The 5,840-nt window shown below is 57.4% G+C and overlaps 1 long non-coding RNA gene across 1 annotated transcript; it reads left to right on the forward strand.

Annotated features, from left to right (window-relative positions):
• Positions 1 to 880: 880 nt before the first annotated feature.
• Positions 881 to 5,211, forward strand: LOC112636901. The gene is made up of 3 exons (XR_003122347.1): positions 881 to 960; positions 3,346 to 3,455; positions 4,971 to 5,211. It is a non-coding gene; the product is annotated as an uncharacterized LOC112636901 (long non-coding RNA).
• Positions 5,212 to 5,840: the final 629 nt, after the last annotated feature.

Genomic DNA, 5,840 nt, shown 5'->3' on the forward strand with positions numbered 1-5,840 from the left:
CAGGATAACTCTCCACTTTTTCAGTCATCCACTCATCCAATATGTGTTGTGTGGTCCTACTACGTGCCAGCACTGAGCTAGACATGGGATGTAGCCACGGCCAGAACGAAGTCGATATCCTTGTGGAGCAGAAGATGTGGCCCTTGCCAACTTCACAGGCTGCTAAGAATCAGTCCCTGCTCCAGCTACTCAGCCAAGGTCTTGTGCTGAAAGGGGTGAAAAAGCCTTGGACCAGGGCTGACCCTAACACACACTGCACCATCTTGCATGGAGTATTTCATTCAATGTCGCTCTAGCCCTCTGAAGTGGGCACTCTATCTGTATCTATCCCTTTATTACAACAGAGAACCAGAGAGTAAGTGCTGGACAAGCCCGCAGACTCCTCCACAGATAGGAAGGAGTAAGTGTGGGCTGGGTGAGGGCCAGGCACTGGTAAGTCCCAGGGTCAGGGTAACTAAAGCTCTGTGGGAGTCTTGACTGGAGCTCAGCACAAAATGCACTGGACAAGGAATCTCTTAAAACCATTGGGTCTGTGTGACACTTTTACTTAAAATAAGGTCTCAACTGACCCTTCCACTCTCTGTTGTATGTCAGGTGACCCTTCCATGTGACAGAAGAGTAAAGCAAGGCATGTAGAGGTTAAATGACCTCTGCCCAGCCAGACCCTGCCCATCTCCCACCAAGATGAGGCGGGAGAGGGGCAAGGAGTTGGGCTGGGGCTGGGGGTCCCTAGGCGATGGGGGCGTGACTGGGGCCAGGAAAGAACTCCATCTCCCAGGATGCCGTGCAAGGGGGGCGTGTAGGGGCTGGGCCTCTGTGTAGGCAGGGCTGTAATTTCTTGGTATTTAAAAAAAAAAAAAAAGGAGCAAAAGAAAAGAGAGAAAGAATCAAAGCCTCAAGCGTCACGTCTAGGAATAGCGCCGGAGTCCGGCCAAGTCATTAGAGACGATGAGTAATCCGGTTAAGTCATTTCTCTAAACACCATTCCTTGTAAGAGAATTAAAATATCAGCTTACATCAGAGGGGGAGAGGCAGGCTCCAGGGGCCCGGGCAGGAGCGCGGCCAGGAAGGGGGCGCGGCTGGTACGCTCTGCCACTCAGCCCTGCCCCGGGTGGGGGCTGCATGCGGGGCCCTGCCAGCTGAGCCCTGGGCTTGCGGTGGGCGCTGACATCCAGCTAGCGGGAGTAGAGGGAGCGGCCCGCCACACCGCAGTTTACCTCGTTGTTCAGGGTGCTGGGGGAAGTTCGGGACCGCCTGATCTTCAGAGAATCATTGTCCCTCCTGGGGGCAGCTGGTTTTGTTTTGTTTTTTCTTTCAGTGTTTCTCCCCTCCCTCCTAAGATGTCGAGTTGATATCTCGACAACTTCAGGTCTACCGTTGGAGTAAAGGGCTGGGGATCGGCCTGGGGACGTAGGGAGGGGAAAGAGGGGTCCCCAAACCTCTGGAGAGGTGCCGATTTTCCGCTAGACTAACTGCCAAGTCGTGAGGGGTGATGCCTTAATTTCTATTTCCCCCTTTTCCCTTTAGTTGCCCTGTATTTGAAGAACGCGGGGCTGGGAATCCGCCAGACTTACGGGACAGTGGTAACTGCCAGCGACACTTTCCGCATCCTGGGGACAGGATTGTGATGACCTGGGGAGAGCTGCTGATCACGAAGCTGACCCTTGTTGGGGGCAGCGGCGTGGTCCTGTGGTCCCAGTGACTCAGGAGCTGAGGTGGGAGGGGATCTCTTGAGCCAGGACTTCAAGGCTGCAGTGAGCTTTGATTGCACCAGGGCACCCTAGCCTGGGCGACAGAGCCAGACCCCAGCTTAAAAAAAAAAAAAAAAAGCTGCCCTCAGTCTCGTTATAACACCTGCCCTCTGAGCCAGGACCCACAACATGAATTGGGTCTCAGCTGTGAGCAGGACACAGACGTCATCTCACCCTCAGTAGCCCTAAAGAGGCCCGGAGACTTCCTAACGGCCTCCCAGCCATGCCTAGGCAGTGTGGAATCACTCAGGTTTATGGTGGCAGACCCTAAACACTTGAGGCAGGCTCCCCCGACACGCTGACTCCTGCAGCAACAGGCTAGGAGAGGTCCATGCCTCCCTGGGAGCTTCTCAACCAGTCCAGAGACAGAAGCCTCCCCGGGCTCTGGAGCCAGGCGGACTGGTGTGCAATCCGGGTACCCTCCCTTGCAGGTGGTATGACCTGGGATGGGTTATTCACTGTCTCCAACCCTCAGTTTTCCCGTGTGAAATGGCGTTAGCAATACCTAGCTTGCAAGATTACTGTGAGGGTGAGAAATAACATAAGCCCTTCAACAACTGGTCATTCTGTTGTGGCGGCTGCGAGAACAGCCTCCTTCACCAGCGGCATCAGCACTTCTGCGGGGTGGATTCTGTGCTCCTCAGGCCCTGCCCTGATGACCTGGGGCTGGGCCCTGAGACCCCACTCCCGATCAGGTTTTCGAGGTCTTTGGGTAGCAGCTGCGAAGCACCCCCCGGCCCCGCGCCCCGGGTTCCTGGTGGGGTCCTAGGCTCTGGCCAGGATGCGGGCGTGAAGGGAGGAATTGTGGGGGAAGTCAGTGACTCATCTCCAATCTGAGTGGGCCCCATTAACCCCTTCGATACTGGAAGCCCAGGCTTTTCGGGGAGATACTGCCCTAATTCCTCCTCCCCAGATGAACTCATGGGACTTTGCGAATATGAAAACTAAAACTTTCAGCCTTGCAATGGTCGGGGGTCCACTGGCTCCAAGAACTCAGATCTCTCTGAGGTTTCATACTCTCGCTGAGGCTCCCCCACACTGCAGCCCCGACCTGAAGCCCAGGCCCCTGCTTTCATCATCATGGTGTCATCCACCCAGCACCTGCCACAGGCAGGACTGCCCTCCCTGCCTGACATCCCAACTACCTTTGTTAGAAACAGTACCTGGCAGGGAGAATCCAAGGTGAACCCAGGTCTAAATGGTCCTGTCTACACCCCAAGAGCTCTCATTCTCCGCGCATCTGCTGTGCATCCTTTCTGCTGCTGCAGGCCCAGGTGCGAGTGTGCAAACCTGTGCACACATGCCTGTGCATCTGTGCATGGGTCTGGCATGCCAGGAGCCCACAGCTCACACATAGGATTGCACAAACATATCTATACACTAACTCACCAGAGAGCCAGCCCAGAAGCCCCTGAGGCGTTCTTCCCCACATCTGGGGTACCCTGGCCTGCCTTGGACTCCCGGAAGGGTTGTTCAGCCCCCCTCCCTCACCCCAGCTGCCCACCTGTGCAATGGTGTCTTCAGCCATGGGGCCAGCCTGACGGACTTTGCTCTGTTAAAACTGCCTTCTCTCTCTCTGTCTTGGCCTCAGCAGGCTCTTCCAGACCTGCCTGAGGGGTAGTGGCCATGGCTGAAGGCAGAGGGCTGTGTGAAGGGGGCTTCCCTGGGCCTTGGGCCTGGGTAAAGACAGCTCTGGACATGGAGGTAGCTAGTTTGGCATCCCCCCTCTCTGGCAAATATGGCAATCTAGCCACACTGGGAGGGCTTTGCCCCAGTGCCCCGTGCTCTTCCTGGGGCTGCGTGTGTGCATGAGCTGTACCCTCTGGGCCTGGAGGAGCCTTCCTGAGCTTGCCAGTTCCCACCATATCTACCTAGTGAGCTTCTGCTCATCCTTCAAGGGCCCACCTGAGGCAGATACCCAGGGCTCTCAGCACACACCTCTGCCGTGGCATGTGCCACGTCGTGCTCCTGTGGTCAGCCTCATGCCACTGTGTGACTGGCCAGCAGCCCCCAAGCCTCTCGTCTCCAGCTAGAAGTGCTCTTTACTATCTGCCCACACCACGCTGCTGACAGGGCCGCAGAGCCCCGGCCGCTGCTCCTCCAGAAGAGGAAACTGAGGGTCTAAGTGGGAAGGGACTTAGCCAAGGTCTCACAGTCGCTTCAGAAGATCTCAGAGTTGGTAAAGGAATTGGGAAGGAAGGGGAGGAAGTGAGAGGCCACTGAGGGCAGGTGCACAGTAGGTGCTAAATGAAGATCCACAGGAGAATGAAGGGCATGGAGGATGGGGAGAAGGAAGAGGCCAGGCACCCACCTCCACCCCCATCCCACATCTCCCTCCATCACCAGGCATCATCTGCCCTGCCTTCTCCAGGGATTAGCGCTTCCTCATTGTCAAGGGCAGCACATTCTAGATGCTGGAGCCTTGACCTCACATGCACCCCTCTCGCTGGAGTCACACCCTCCCTATGGCTGCAGGCTGACTGCTCAGGCCACAGCCCCTTTCCTGGGTATCCCTGTTGCTACTGAATCCTGGCCAGGGGTAGTGAGTACAGCCCAGGTCTTGGACTCCAGGACAGCACCCCCTTAGCTCCCCAAGGAGCTCGGAGGCCCCAAGCCCCTGGCCAGCTTGTCTCAGCTGGAGGGAGGTTCTGGGCATCCTGTGGCTGGACTCTGAGGCCTGCCTTGGCTGAGGAGAATCTGCCTTGGCACAGATTCTGTGCCAAAGCGATGGGCAAATTTTTCTCCACAGGAAAACCAAGTAGCCCAGTGCAGTTGAGCTCTCCGTGCTGTCTCCTATCTATGAAACCGGCTGGCAGGCACAATAACAGCCCTCACGCCTCCGGGTGCAATTACGGGCATTGGATGAGCTATTTCTTATAAAGGGCTTAGAACTGTGCCCACTGGCGAGAGGAAGTACTCCATAAACATTAGCTGGTTTCCACAGCCCTGGGTGAAACAGAAGGCATGGGGTGGGCCCAGGCTGGGGGAGTGGGGACAGGAAACCGGACTTCCAGCTCCAGCCCCAGCTCAGCAGAGAGACCTTTTGGTTCCGCAAGGCCCCCAACCCCCTGCCTTCCCTCCTGTACGCGTGTGTCATATTTTGTTGGCTTTGGGGCTTTCTTTACTTTTTTTCAAATAAACAAGGGCTGCGTGAAACCTCTAATATTCTGGGTAAGTGTTGAAACAGCTCAGAAATCCCCTCCTCCCCTTGTGACTCAGTGGCAGGAGCCATAAGCAGAACTACTGGTAACACTGTGGGAGAGAAATTCTGCAAAATAACAGCTGGGCAGCCCGGGACCCCAGGGAGTTCAAATGGGACCTCAGAGGCATCAGGATGTCCTGGAGAGGCACCAAGGCCCGAGGTCCCCCAGGGACTGTGGAGGGGGCATTAAGCCTTGAAAAAGATCATGACGCCCATCCCCCCAGCATAATTAGAAATAAAAACAACCCAGGACAGTTACATTAGTGTAAGGAAGTCCCTCAAGAGTTTGACTTTTCCCGTAATGGCGATTTTCGATGCTCCTTGGGAAACATCAAATTCTTTCCAAGCATTCTTCTTTTTCTATTTTGGTGCCCTAAGCACTAGCGTGTTCGACCAAGCCCCTGCCCCAGCCCTGAGCGACCTCTGCAGGCTGCCTGGCCCCTTTTGGGCACCGGCTCCGGGGTTGCGGCGGGGGGGGGGGCACGGGGGGGGGCCGGGGGGCGGGGGGTGGGGCAGGGGGGAGAGCCGGGGGTGGGGCGGGGGGGAGAGCCGGGGGTGGGGGGGGAGAGCCGGGGGGGCGGGGGGAGGGCCGGGGGTGGGGGGGGGGGGCCCCCAGCGGCTCGGCCGCGCCCCCCACCCCACCCCACCCCCACCCGGGACCTTGCTGGGGTTTCAGAAAGCGCTTTTCTGGCCCTGCCGCCGGATCTGACTCAAAAAGGGGAGCTGGCTCAAACCGAAAGAATAATTCGGTTAGCCAAAGCGTCGATATTTCCCTGGGGCCCAAATGGCTGCCAGGCAGGGGGCTCCAGGGCCGCAGCCTCGCCGGCCCCTCGGGCCCCGCCGAAAGCCCCGGGCCCCACACAGCCCCGCCACCGAAAGGTGCAGGA

Source organism: Theropithecus gelada, chromosome 13 (assembly GCF_003255815.1).
Source record: "Theropithecus gelada isolate Dixy chromosome 13, Tgel_1.0, whole genome shotgun sequence".
Classification (NCBI taxonomy): Eukaryota; Metazoa; Chordata; class Mammalia; order Primates; family Cercopithecidae; genus Theropithecus; species Theropithecus gelada.